Consider the following 13174-nt stretch of genomic DNA (forward strand, 5'->3'; position numbering starts at 1 on the left):
TGTTTTCATGGCATCCATTCGTAGTCTGTATATTAGACTGGTGAGCCTTCTGCTACTGTGATGTCTTTTTGTTTTAAAAGAAAACATGCGATCAATTTTTCGCGAGCTATTGTCAGTATTTTCTATGTCAGGATCAGACTCCTGTTTTAGTTTTTTGACATGGTTCCAGCAAGTTTTCTCCAGCAGAGAATAACCTTCTTCTAATGACTATGGAATACGAATTTCTATGGCATTGTAAATGTTCATTGCGCCTTCTTTCGCACAACGATCCACCCGCTCATTTCCCACGATCCCTTTGAAGGGATCCAACAAAAATTAATCTGTGTACCACGGATGATCAAAACATGAATTATATGACGAATTTCTGTTACGAGTTCTCCTCTTGTCTTAAGATCTTAATGTTTGTAATACAGATTTAGAATCGACACAAAATAACACTTGAAATATGGTAATGGGAAGATCTAGTAAGTGATTTAATCCCATCAATGTAGCCATAAGTTCTGCTGTGAATATAGAAAATTCTTTACCGATATGATAGTACTTCTCTACTTTAAATGACGGAATAATAAATGCTGCCCCTGCCTGTTTGTAATCAAGTAGTGAACCATCTGTAAGGTGATTTGGATCATTTTCTTGAATGTGAGATTTAACAAAAGCAGGGAGAGCAGGGCCTTCAGCTTTCTTTAAATCCAGTTAATTAATGTCAAATGTTGCGTTGTTCATCTCCCATTTAGGTATTGTCGTATATTGTCGAGGAAAACTGAAGTTCTCCACCAGCCAGCCCCAGGGAAACCCTACGTTGAGCCCAACATCACAGTACAACGGTCAGAGACTCAGTGCGGTGGAGCGGTTCACATACCTTGGCAGCACACTGTCACGAAATGCGACCATCGACGATGAAGTGAACGTCAGGATTGCAAGAGCAAGCGCAACTTTTGGTAGACTCAATGCAAATATCTGGAACAGAAGAGGCATTAGTCTTGAGACCAAGCTAAAGGTCTATAGAGCAGTAGTTCTCCCCACACTACTGTACGCCTGCGAAACTTGGACAGTGTACCAACGACATGCCAAGAAGCTGAACCACTTCCACACAACATGCCTCAGGAAGCTACTGAACATCAAGTGGCAAGACAGGTCCCCAGACACAGAGGTGCTCGCAAAAGCCACCCTTCCCAGCATCTTCACCAACCTGATGCAGTCCCAGCTTTGCTGGGCTGGAAACGTGGCGCACATGCCAGACTATCGGCTGCCCAAAAGGCTCTTCTATGGCGAGCTGCAACAAGGGAAGAGATCACACGGAGGTCAGAAGAAGCGCTTCAGAGATACTCTGAAAGTCTCTCTGAAAGCGTTTGATATCAGCCCTGACTCCTGGGAGGAATCTGCAGTAGACCGTGACAAATAGCGCGCTGCTGTGCACAAAGGCGCCAAGTTGTGCGAGGCCAACAGGACTGCTGCAGCTGTTCAGAAGAGGCAGGCCAGAAAGTCACGGGCAAACAAGCTCCCTGACAATGATATGCCTGTCTTTGTCTGCCCCAACTGTCAGCGAACATTTCGTGCGCAGATTGGACTATTCAGCCATCTGCACATTCACAGATAGATTCATGAGCATCCTCCCCCCCACCCCACCACCACCCTCCCCCCATCCCCCAGCTGGATGACAACGATGGTCATCATCAATTTCGATGGACACACCACCACCAGGTATTGTCGTATATGATAACCGAGGGGCTGTTTGATTTGGGTTCACTCCTGATGTTTCAAATATGCCAGAGGTATAAGCACCTATAGTCGTGAGGGAGTGAATAGACTGTGCTCTCTTTGGGAAATGAAGGTTTGATTTTAAACTGATCTCGGCAATATTGAAATTTGAACTGTAGAACTTCTCAAGATATTACTAGCTGATGCAAGTTTCATGTGTTCTTCAAAGTTGGAGGGGGCTACACCTTCTACTGCATTAGGAAGCCAGATGGCACCCCAAGAACCTCAGGCGTGGGCTTTGCCATACAAACCAAATTTGCACGACAGCTTGACAGCCTTCCACGTGGGATAAACGAGAGGCTGATGACCCTGCGTCTGAAGCTGTCCAAGGATCGCTTTTCCAGTCATCAGCTGCTATGCCCCGACGATGACCAACCCTGATGATATCAAAGAAGCTTTCTACGAGAAGCCCAGCCGCACCATTTCAGCGGTAGACAGAAAGGACAGGCTGATCATCCTTGGGGATTTCAATGCCCGCGTCGGCGTGGACTTCTCCTCGTGGCCAAAAGTCCTAGGACAGCACGGCACTGGCAAGTGCAACTCCAACGGACTGCATTTGCTCCCGCTCTGCTCGCAGCATGGACTGACCATCACCAACACCCTCTTCCAACAAGCGGACAAGTACAAGAACACATGGATGCACCCCCGCTCCAAGCAATGGCACATGCTGGACTACGTGATTGTCTGACAGAGGGACAGAGGTGATGTTTCCATTCCATTACACACTGCATGAGAGGAGCAGTCTGTTGGTCGGACCATCGCCTGGTACGCAGCAGGATGAACATCAGACTTGCACGCAAACTCCAACCAGCCAGGCAGAAACCCCCTAGGAAGCTGAACATCCACCGCCTCCCTATCACCAAGGATGTGCTGCAGCAGTAAATCCAAGCAGCTCTCCAAGACATTCCTGCATCTACTGATGTAGAAGAGGTATGGAGCACCTTCAGAGATGCAGCAGCTGACACACTCGGCTTTGTACAGAGGACCCACAAAGACTGGTTTGACGAGAACGACTCTGGAATCTCCAAGTTTCTGAACACACTGCATATACGGCATCAGGATCACATTTCCGATAAAGACTGTCAGTGGAAGAATAAGCAGTTCTTGCAAACCAAGCAACTCGTACAGAAGAGGCTGCGTGAGATGAAGAACACCTGGTCGGAGAGAAAGTCGGAAGAGCTTCAGTCCGCTGCTGATGCTCACGACATGAAGACCTTCCATGATGGTCTCCGAGCTGTGTATGGGCCGAGAGTCACAGGATCAACCCCTGTCCGAGCCTTGGACCAGACCACCCTCCTGACAGACAAGAAAGACGTCCTTGTCCGCCAGGCAGAGCACTTCAACACCCTTCTCAACAGGGACTCGTCCGTATCTGACGAGGCAATTGCAGCCCTCCCACAGCTACCAGTCAATGACTCATTAGCTACCCCTACCACCAAGGCTGAGACCTGGAAGGCCCTGACGCTGACAACATCAGGAAAAGCACCAGGAGCAGATGGAATCCAGGCTGACATCTACAAGTATGGAGGTGAGGTGCTGACAGACAAGCTGACCGCCCTGTTCCAGTCTATCTGGGAGAGAGGGGAGGTCCCCCAGGATTTCAAGGATGCTTCAATTGTCCATATTTACAAACGGAAGGGAGACAAAACATCCTGTGATAACCACTGTGGAATCTCTCTCCTCTGCATTGCCGGCAAGACCTTCGCCCGCATCATACTGAACAGACTTGTTGACCATGTCTCCAACACAGTCATCCCTGAAGCACAGTGCGGCTTCCGCTCAGGCAGGGGAACATGTGACATGGTGTTTGCCGTACGCCAGATGCAAGAGAAGTGCCGTGAGCAGAACAAGGAGCTCCACATGGTCTTTGTAGACCTGACTAAGGCCTTCGACACAGTGAACCGCCGTGGTCTGTGGAAGATCCTCCTAAAGTTCGGCTGCCCAGAGAGCCTAATCCAGCTGATTGCGTCATTCCACGATGGCATGCAGGAGAGAGTACAGGAAAATACTGACATGTCGGATCCGTTCCCTGTAGTAAATGGAGTGAAGCAGGGCTGCGTCCTGGCACCCACACTGTTCTCCATTCTTTTCTCTGCCATGCTGATTGACGCCTTCCAAGACTGACCGGGGCGTCTAAATTCAGTTTCGCACAGATGGCAAACTTGCGGCGACTCCATGCCAGGTCCAAGGTGTTTGAGGCACTGTTGAGACAGTTCCTCTTCGCTGATGACTGTGCACTTGCTGCACACACCCATGAGGACATGCAGTTCATTATGGACAGGTTCTCAACCTCCTGCAGGCGCTTTGGACTCACCATCAGCCTCAGCAAGACCGAGTCCATGTACCAGCCAGCTAGCTCACAGAACGCCAGTGCCTCCCCCACCCCTGTCGCTGGAGGACGCTGTGCTCTAGTGGCATAAAGACTTTTGAAAACAAGAGAACGCTGGCCATTAAGGAGAAGCGTGAGCGAAGGAAGCAGGGCTCAACTTCTGGAGACGTTTTCCCTTGCAACACCTGTGGGAAGTGCTGTGCATCCCTAATCGGCCTCGTCTCCCATATGAGGACACACACCGACAGATAAGCCTGCCTGCCTACTCATCCGTCGGACCAACGGGAGACTCCATCACAATACAATAGTGGAGATGCACATGGCGTTGGTGAGAGGAAATGTTCTTTACCAGAGGAAGCAAGACTGCATGTAATGCCTATGTCGTCAAGAATTGTTGGGGAGGGGAGAGGGGTGGGAGGATGTCGCAGGTTGAGAGAGAGAGAGAGAGAGGGGGGGGGGGGGGGGGTGAAGAGAGACAACTCGCACTGTAAGAAAACAAATAACTAGCGCATACACAACCTCATATCATATAGAGAACAGCAGGTTAAGCAAGTAAAACTGAAGTATCATGCATTGTAATCATTGAATCAAGATATGTTGACAGAAAGAGAGCGAGAGACAGAGAGAGAGAATGAAAATAAAGTATCATTCATTGTAATCATCAAATCAAGATATGTTTTCTCTCTCTCTCTCTCTCTCTCTCTCTCTCACACACACACACACACACACACACACACACACACACAGATAGTGTTCAACACAGGCATTGGTGTTGACGTGCCGTGAACGAGACAGCGACACGAGAGATTTCAGCCAGAACAGCCGACACCTGCCACAGTGAAGAAATTAAAGAACTTTGGAGGGGGTTGTGAAGGAAGGGGGGGAGAGGGAAGGGGGTGGACAGTGTGAAGAGTTCCCCCTCCACCTCGTACTACCCTTCCACTGCCGCCCCCCTCACCCTCAACCCCCCTCCCCCCCCCCCCCCCACACACACACCCACACACCCCTGATCACCCAATACCCCAGTACCCCACATGCGCAGTGTAGCGTGCAACTCGGCAAGGTGCTCGTGTGTGCAAAAGCTGTTCAGCTCGGCAGCGGCCACAGAGTGAACGCTTCCGTTTTGGTTTTGATACCGTCCTGTGTATGTGTAGGCCACTCTCCTCCTTCACCCCTTCCATGCCCCCCCTCCCCCCACTTCTTCTCACCCCATCCTCCCGCCCCTCCCCACACACACTCCCCACCTTCCCCCATCCCCTAACCACCACCACCACCACCACCACCACCTCCCTCCCCTGGGTTCACTGCTCTGTGATGTCAGGCTGACCCAGTGACTGATAGGAGTTCTCCCAATAAAACAGGCCTGTGTGTGCTCTGTGTTGTCTGTCCACGGGCTGGTCTTGGGTTGAACTGCCGCAGTCGGCAAGTGGGGACTCATCCCGGCTGTGCGTGGAGCGGTAGGCTAAGCTGTGGTCGGTCTGTTCCTTGGGGAAGCGAAAGGCCCCTGTGTTTTCAATAACGCCATGGTTGTGTTGTGATGGGTTGCCGTGTTGTGTTGTGTTGCTCTGTTGTGTTGCATAATATTACTCCTTTCTCTCAAGTATAATATTACTCCTTTCTCTCAAGTATAATATTACTCCTTTCTCTCAAGTATAATATTACTCCTTTTGTCTAGCTGAATTTGATGCACTGGTGACTCGAACACAGGAGTGCATTGCTGGCCTAAAGGACTGGATGACTCTCAACAAGCTGCAACTAAATGATGATAAGACTGAATTTATGATAACCTGTCAAAAGAAGTTTCGTCAACATCCTTCCTTTCCTGACTCTGTTCTGATCAATAGCATAGCACACCTGTTTCACTTTCTCCCTCTGTTCGCAGTCTTGGTGTAATCCTAGACCAGTCTCTTTCCTTCCAACAGCACATTTCGAATATATGTAAAGTTGTCTATTTGGAACTGAGTAGAATCAGCTCTACCCGCCACTATCTCTCAACCGATGCAACACTTGTATGCTCTCTGGTTCTCTCAAGACTGGATTACTGCAACTCTCTTTTGGCCGGCCTTCCCAAATATCTGTTTGACAGACTCCAACGAATTCAGAATAACGCTGCCAGGCTCATTTGCAGAGCTTCTAAATTTGACCATGTTTCTCCTCTCCTTCAGTCTCTCCACTGGTTGCCTGTTTCTGATTGAATAGACTATAAGCTATCCACTCTGACCTTTTCTGCGGTCAATGGATCTGGCCCCAAGTATCTTTCTGAACTCCTCCACATCTATACCCCGTCTCGCCAGCTCCGTTCTCAGGATACCTCACGTCAGAAGTAAGACCTATGGACACAGATCTTTTCAATCGCCCAAGACGTGGAACAAGCTCCCTGATAACCTCCGTCATTCTGATTCCCTCGCATCTTTTAAATCTCGTCGCAAAACTCACCTTTTCCCTCAGCAGTAAGTTCAATTGTGGCAGGTCCACTTCCTTTGCGTTAGCTGTGCTTGACTATGTATGTATACATATGTATGTGTACATAACTACATGCATGTATATGAATGTGTATTGTGTGTGCATGCGTTTATGTAAGTTTGTGCCTGCCTATGTGTGCGTATGTGCTAGGGTAGCTGTTAGATACATATGTATCGTTAAAATGTATATATGCAGTGTGTGTGTGTGTGTGTGTGTGTGTGTGTGTGTGTGTGTGTAGTCATATTTTGGTGTGTGTATGTAACATAGATGTAATGTTTTATGTTAACAAAGCGTTTTTGTAAAGCACCTAGAGCAGATTTCTGGATAGTGTGCTATATAAGTATCCATTATTATTATTATTATTAAACGGATTTCTCTGTGTGAAATTCGGGCTGCTCTCCGCAGGGAGAGCGCGTCGCTACACTGAACCCCACCGACATTCTCCTGCCTTAGCCGCTAGCGTATTTATTTTTCTTATCATTGTTTTCTACAGAATTTTGCCAGTGACAACACTTTTGTTGCCGTGAGTTCTTTTACGTGCGCTAAGTGCATGCTTCACACGGGACCAGGGTTTATAGTCTAAACCGAATGACCAGCGTCCAGACCACCACTTAACTCTCTCCGGACACAAAACGTATTCGGATTCGGACGATGGAATGGAATAGCATTCTCCGAAAGTAAAATTCCATCATGCACTGTACATGTGATTTTGTGATTAGCCAAGCAGAGTGCACTATTCTGGGTCACTCCACAATCGAACAATACGACTGGTCAGCCTGGGATGTGTGGCCTGTCTCGCACACACGCTGACAAAGTCACTGACCGGTCGTCTGCTCGCGTGCCAGCCTGTTGGCAAAGCGGGCTCTTCTCAGAATGTTGTGAAGCGAACAAGGCAGTGACGGCAACGTTTTAGGGTTGCCGAAGTACTTGAAATGCTACAAACTGAAGGGTCGGACATTGAAGAGGTGGATGATGACGAACAAGAAAGCGAATTTAATGCAGAAAGCGAGCATGGGTATGGTGATTTCAGGTGAAAAATTGGCAGTATTTTCTACATATGATAAAACTGTAAAAACAAGATGAGAAATTTGATGTTTTTTATATGTAATAGCTCAGCACGTAATAAACCAGTTCTGAAAGTTTCATTTTCTTACACATTATTTTGTATTTTTTGTAATTTTTTTTCCAAACCCTTACAAATGGGCCATCTGTGAGGAAAAGCAAGGGAGAAAACTTGTCGTCCCGAGTGAGTTAAGGACGAGTGGAGGGGGAGAAAATTGGTGATACTGGCGACTCGGGCTGTGGGATTCGAACCAGTGTGCTCAAATTCTCTGGCTTGCTAAGGGGACCCGTCAGCACAGGACCACCACTCCTCACATGCCTCGTTCTTTTCGTCGGCATCTCCTTCTTCTCCTTCTTCTTCTCCTCCTTATTCTTGTCCATGTTCTCCTCCTCCTCCTCCTACTTCTCTTTGCATCACTGTGTTTGTAACGCAACTTTTGGGCTGTACTGTATTATAAGATAACTTAAGATAAGACAAGAATAACTATTATCTCCAGATTAGAGAAATTGGGTCAGGTGCATTATCACAATATAGACAGTAAACAACATGGAGACCGTCACTTAAAAAAAAAAAAATTGCATTGAATCATGTCGTGTTGTAATGTGTTGTATTGAATTGTGTTGTGTTGTATTGTCGTGCATTGTACTGTATTGAATTGTGTTGCAATGTGTTTATTAAATTGTGTTGTGTCGTAATGTGCTGTATTGTATTGAATTGTGTTGTGCTGTAATGTGTTGTATTGAATTGTGTTGTGTTGTAATGTGTTGCATTGTACTGAATTATGTTGTATTGAATTGTCTTGTATTGAATTGTGCTGTGTTGTAATGTGTTGTATTGAATTGTGTTGTATTGAATTGTGTTGTGCTGTAATGCGTTGTATTGTATTGTGTTCTGCTGTAATGCGTTGTATTGTATTGTGTTCTGCTGTAATGTGTTCTGCTGTAATGTGTTGTGTTGTAATGTGTTGAATTGTGTTGTATTGAATTGTGTTGTGCTGCAATGTGTTGTATTGCATTGTGTTGTGTTGCAATGTGTTGTATTGAATTGTATTGTGTTGTATTGAATTGTGTTGTGTCACAACAGATTTATCTGAGAGAGAGCATCACTACAGTTAGAGCACCATCCCTTTTGTTGCCGTTGGTTCTTTTACGTGCGCCAAGTGCATGCTGCACATGGGACCTCGGTTTATCGTTTCATCCCAATGACGAGTGTCCAGACCACCACTCAAGGTCTAGTGTAGAGGGAGAAACAAGGTCCAGTGTAGAGGGAGAAACAAGGTCTAGTGTAGAGGGAGAAACAAGGTCCAGTCTAGAGGGAGAAACAAGGTCTAGTGTAGAGGGAGAAACAAGGTCTAGTGTAGAGAGAGAAACAAGGTCCAGTGTAAGAGGAGAAACAAGGTCTAGTGTAGAGGGAGAAACAAGGTCTAGTGTAGAGGGAGAAACAAGGTCCAGTGTAGAGGGAGAAACAAGGTCCAGTGTAGAGGGAGAAACAAGGTCCAGTGTAGAGGGAGAAACAAGGTCACAAGGTCCAGTGTAGAGGGAGAAACAAGGTCTAGTGTAGAGGGAGAAACAAGGTCCAGTGTAGAGGGAGAAACAAGGTCCAGTGTAGAGGGAGAAACAAGGTCACAAGGTCCAGTGTAGAGGGAGAAACAAGGTCTAGTGTAGAGGGAGAAACAAGGTCACAAGGTCCAGTGTAGAGGGAGAAACAAGGTCTAGTGTAGAGGGAGAAACAAGGTCACAAGGTCCAGTGTAGAGGGAGAAACAAGGTCTAGTGTAGAGGGAGAAACAAGGTCACAAGGTCTAGTGAGAGGGGACAAACAAGGTCAGTGTCGAAGGCGAAGAAACAAGGTCCCCGTGTAGAGGGAGAAACAAGGTGCTAGTGTAGAGCGTAGAAACAAGGTCCAGTGTAGAGGGAAGAAAACAAGGTCACAAGGTCCAGTGTAGAGGGGAAGAAAACAAGGTCCAGTGTAGAGGGAGAAACAAGGTCTAGTGTAGAGAGAGAAACAAGGTCCAGTGTAAGGGGGAGAAACAAGGTCCAGTGTAGAGGGGAGAAACAATGTCCAGTGTAGAGGGAGAAGAACACGGTCCAGTGTAAGGGGAGAAACAAGGTCCACGTGTAGAGTGGAAGAAAACAAGGTCTAGTGTAGAGGGAGAACAAGGTCTAGTGTAGAGGCAGAAACAAGGTCCAGTGTAGAGGGAGAGAAACAAGAGTCTAGTGTAGAGGGAGAAACAAAGGTCCAGGTGTAGAGGCAAGAAACAAGTTCCAGTGTCACAAGGTCTAGTGTAGCGGGAGAAACATGGATCAGTGTAGAGGAGAAACAAGGTCCAGTGTGAGGGAGAAACAAGGTCCAGTGTAGAGGGAGAAACAAGGTCCAGTGTAGAGGGAGAAACAAGGTCTAGTGTAGAGGGAGAAACAAGGTCCAGTGTAAGGGGAGAAACAAGGTCCAGTGTAGAGGGAGAAACAAGGTCTAGTGTAGAGGGAGAAACAAGGTCCAGTGTAGAGGGAGAAACAAGGTCCAGTGTAGAGGGAGAAACAAGGTCCAGTGTAGAGGGAGAAACAAGGTCTAGTGTAGAGGGAGAAACAAGGTCCAGTGTAGAGGGAGAAACAAGGTCCAGTGTAGAGGGAGAAACAAGGTCTAGTGTAGAGGGAGAAACAAGGTCCAGTGTAAGGGAGAAACAAGGTCCAGTGTAGAGGGAGAAACAAGGTCTAGTGTAGAGGGAGAAACAAGGTCCAGTGTAAGGGGAGAAACAAGGTCCAGTGTAGAGGGAGAAACAAGGTCCAGTGTAGAGGGAGAAACAAGGTCCAGTGTAAGGGGAGAAACAAGGTCCAGTGTAGAGGGAGAAACAAGGTCCAGTGTAGAGGGAGAAACAAGGTCACAAGGTCCAGTGTAGAGGGAGAAACAAGGTCCAGTGTAGAGGGAGAAACAAGGTCACAAGGTCCAGTATAGAGGGAGAAACAAGGTCTAGTGTAGAGGGAGAAACAAGGTCCAGTGTAGAGGGAGAAACAAGGTCTAGTGTAGAGGGAGAAACAAGGTCACAAGGTCCAGTGTAGAGGGAGAAACAAGGTCCAGTGTAGAGGGAGAAACAAGGTCTAGTGTAGAGGGAGAAACAAGGTCTAGTGTAGAGGGAGAAACAAGGTCTAGTGTAGAGGGAGAAACAAGGTCCAGTGTAGAGGCAGAAACAAGGTCCAGTGTCACAAGGTCTAGTGTAGAGGGAGAAACAAGGTCCAGTGTAGAGGGAGAAACAAGGTCTAGTGTAGAGGGAGAAACAAGGTCTAGTGTAGAGAGAGAAACAAGGTCTAGTGTAGAGGGAGAAACAAGGTCTAGTGTAGAGGGAGAAACAAGGTCCAGTGTAGAGGGAGAAACAAGGTCTAGTGTAGAGGGAGAAACAAGGTCTAGTGTAGAGGGAGAAACAAGGTCCAGTGTAGAGGGAGAAACAAGGTCCAGTGTAGAGGGAGAAACAAGGTCCAGTGTTGAGGGAGAAACAAGGTCTAGTGTAGAGGGAGAAACAAGGTCCAGTGTAGAGGGAGAAACAAGGTCTAGTGTAGAGGGAGAAACAAGGTCCAGTGTAGAGGGAGAAACAAGGTCCAGTGTAGAGGGAGAAACAAGGTCTAGTGTAGAGGGAGAAACAAGGTCACAAGGTCCAGTGTAGAGGGAGAAACAAGGTCTAGTGTAGAGGGAGAAACAAGGTCTAGTGTAGAGGCAGAAACAAGGTCCAGTGTAGAGGGAGAAACAAGGTCTAGTGTAGAGGGAGAAACAAGGTCCAGTGTAGAGGGAGAAACAAGGTCTAGTGTAGAGGAAGAAACAAGGTCTAGTGTAGAGGGAGAAACAAGGTCCAGTGTCACAAGGTCTAGTGTAGAGGGAGAAACAAGGTCCAGTGTAGAGGGAGAAACAAGGTCTAGTGTAGAGGGAGAAACAAGGTCTAGTGTAGAGGGAGAAACAAGGTCCAGTGTAGAGGGAGAAACAAGGTCTAGTGTAGAGGGAGAAACAAGGTCCAGTGTAGAGGGAGAAACAAGGTCTAGTGTAGAGGGAGAAACAAGGTCTAGTGTAGAGGGAGAAACAAGGTCCAGTGTAGAGGGAGAAACAAGGTCTAGTGTAGAGGGAGAAACAAGGTCCAGTGTCACAAGGTCTAGTGTAGAGGGAGAAACAAGGTCCAGTGTAGAGGGAGAAACAAGGTCTAGTGTAGAGGGAGAAACAAGGTCTAGTGTAGAGGGAGAAACAAGGTCCAGTGTAGAGGGAGAAACAAGGTCTAGTGTAGAGGGAGAAACAAGGTCCAGTGTAGAGGGAGAAACAAGGTCTAGTGTAGAGGGAGAAACAAGGTCTAGTGTAGAGGGAGAAACAAGGTCCAGTGTAGAGGGAGAAACAAGGTCTAGTGTAGAGGGAGAAACAAGGTCCAGTGTAGAGGGAGAAACAAGGTCTAGTGTAGAGGGAGAAACAAGGTCCAGTGTAGAGGGAGAAACAAGGTCCAGTGTAGAGGGAGAAACAAGGTCTAGTGTAGAGGGAGAAACAAGGTCCAGTGTAGAGGGAGAAACAAGGTCCAGTGTAGAGGGAGAAACAAGGTCCAGTGTAGAGGGAGAAACAAGGTCCAGTGTAGAGGGAGAAACAAGGTCTAGTGTAGAGGGAGAAACAAGGTCCAGTGTAGAGGGAGAACATTCTGGTGAATGTGGAAATGGAATCAGTGTGGCAGATTCTCTCTTTTCCAAGGCGGACGCGTTGCCACCTGGTCAACACCACATCATGTTATCAGACAAGAAACGTTCAACACGTTGTCCGTTAGGATCTGAGTTCGAATCCTGGTCTCACCCTTTTTCTGAACGTCTAGTCATTGAATTCAGTTACATCCCGTGTGCAGAATACACCGGGTACCCTTAGAAAGAACCCATGGCAATGCAGGTGTTGTCCTCTGGCAAAATTATGTACAAAAAAGTCCCTCTGATAGGTGGGCAGATATATATGCATGCACTCAAGACCCAACCAGGCTCTGTGTGTGTGTGTGTGTGTGTGTGTGTGTGTGTGTGTAAGCGTGGGAACATCAGAGTGAATATTCTGCCGTACTTAAAGCTCTGTTTCGATGATCCTGCCGGTGTGAATGGAAGTTGGACGCACATTATCACCAAAGTCACCAGTCAAACTTTCCGTCTTGTGTTCCCGCCCCGCCCCGCCCCCCCCCCCCCCCCCTCCCCCCGCCCCCACCCCCCTTCTCTCTCTCTCTCTCGCTCTATCTCTCTGTGCGTACTTGTTTCTTTACCATCTTAAGTTCTCCGCTTTCTGGGCCCACCCACCTCCCCCCACTGACCCTCTGACGAGCTCGTGCAAGCCTTGGGTCAGAGGTGATCACACTGGGCACCCTTTGGTCTCGGCAAACCATGGAGCTGTGCCTTGTGTTATGTGTCTGTGATGTGGGTGATGTGTCTGTACTGTGGGTGATGTGTCTGGTGATGTGGGTGATGTGTCTGTGCTGTGGGTGATGTGTCTGTGCTGTGGGTGACGTGTCTAGTGATGTGGGTGACGTGTCTAGTGATGTGGGTGATGTGTCTGTGCTGTGGGTGATGTGTCTGGTGAT

The 13174-nt window shown here is 47.7% G+C and overlaps 1 protein-coding gene across 1 annotated transcript in view; it reads left to right on the plus strand.

Annotated features, from left to right (window-relative positions):
* Nucleotides 1-5562: 5562 nt before the first annotated feature.
* Nucleotides 5563-13174, plus strand: part of LOC143288235 (uncharacterized) — a 37560-nt gene continuing 29948 nt past the window's right edge. Inside the window, exon 1 of the mRNA XM_076596585.1 lies at nucleotides 5563-6537. The gene's annotated coding sequence lies outside the window, so the exon portion shown is untranslated. The remainder of the gene's footprint in view (nucleotides 6538-13174) is intronic.

This window comes from Babylonia areolata, chromosome 12 (assembly GCF_041734735.1).
Source record: "Babylonia areolata isolate BAREFJ2019XMU chromosome 12, ASM4173473v1, whole genome shotgun sequence".
Taxonomy (NCBI): Eukaryota; Metazoa; Mollusca; class Gastropoda; order Neogastropoda; family Buccinidae; genus Babylonia; species Babylonia areolata.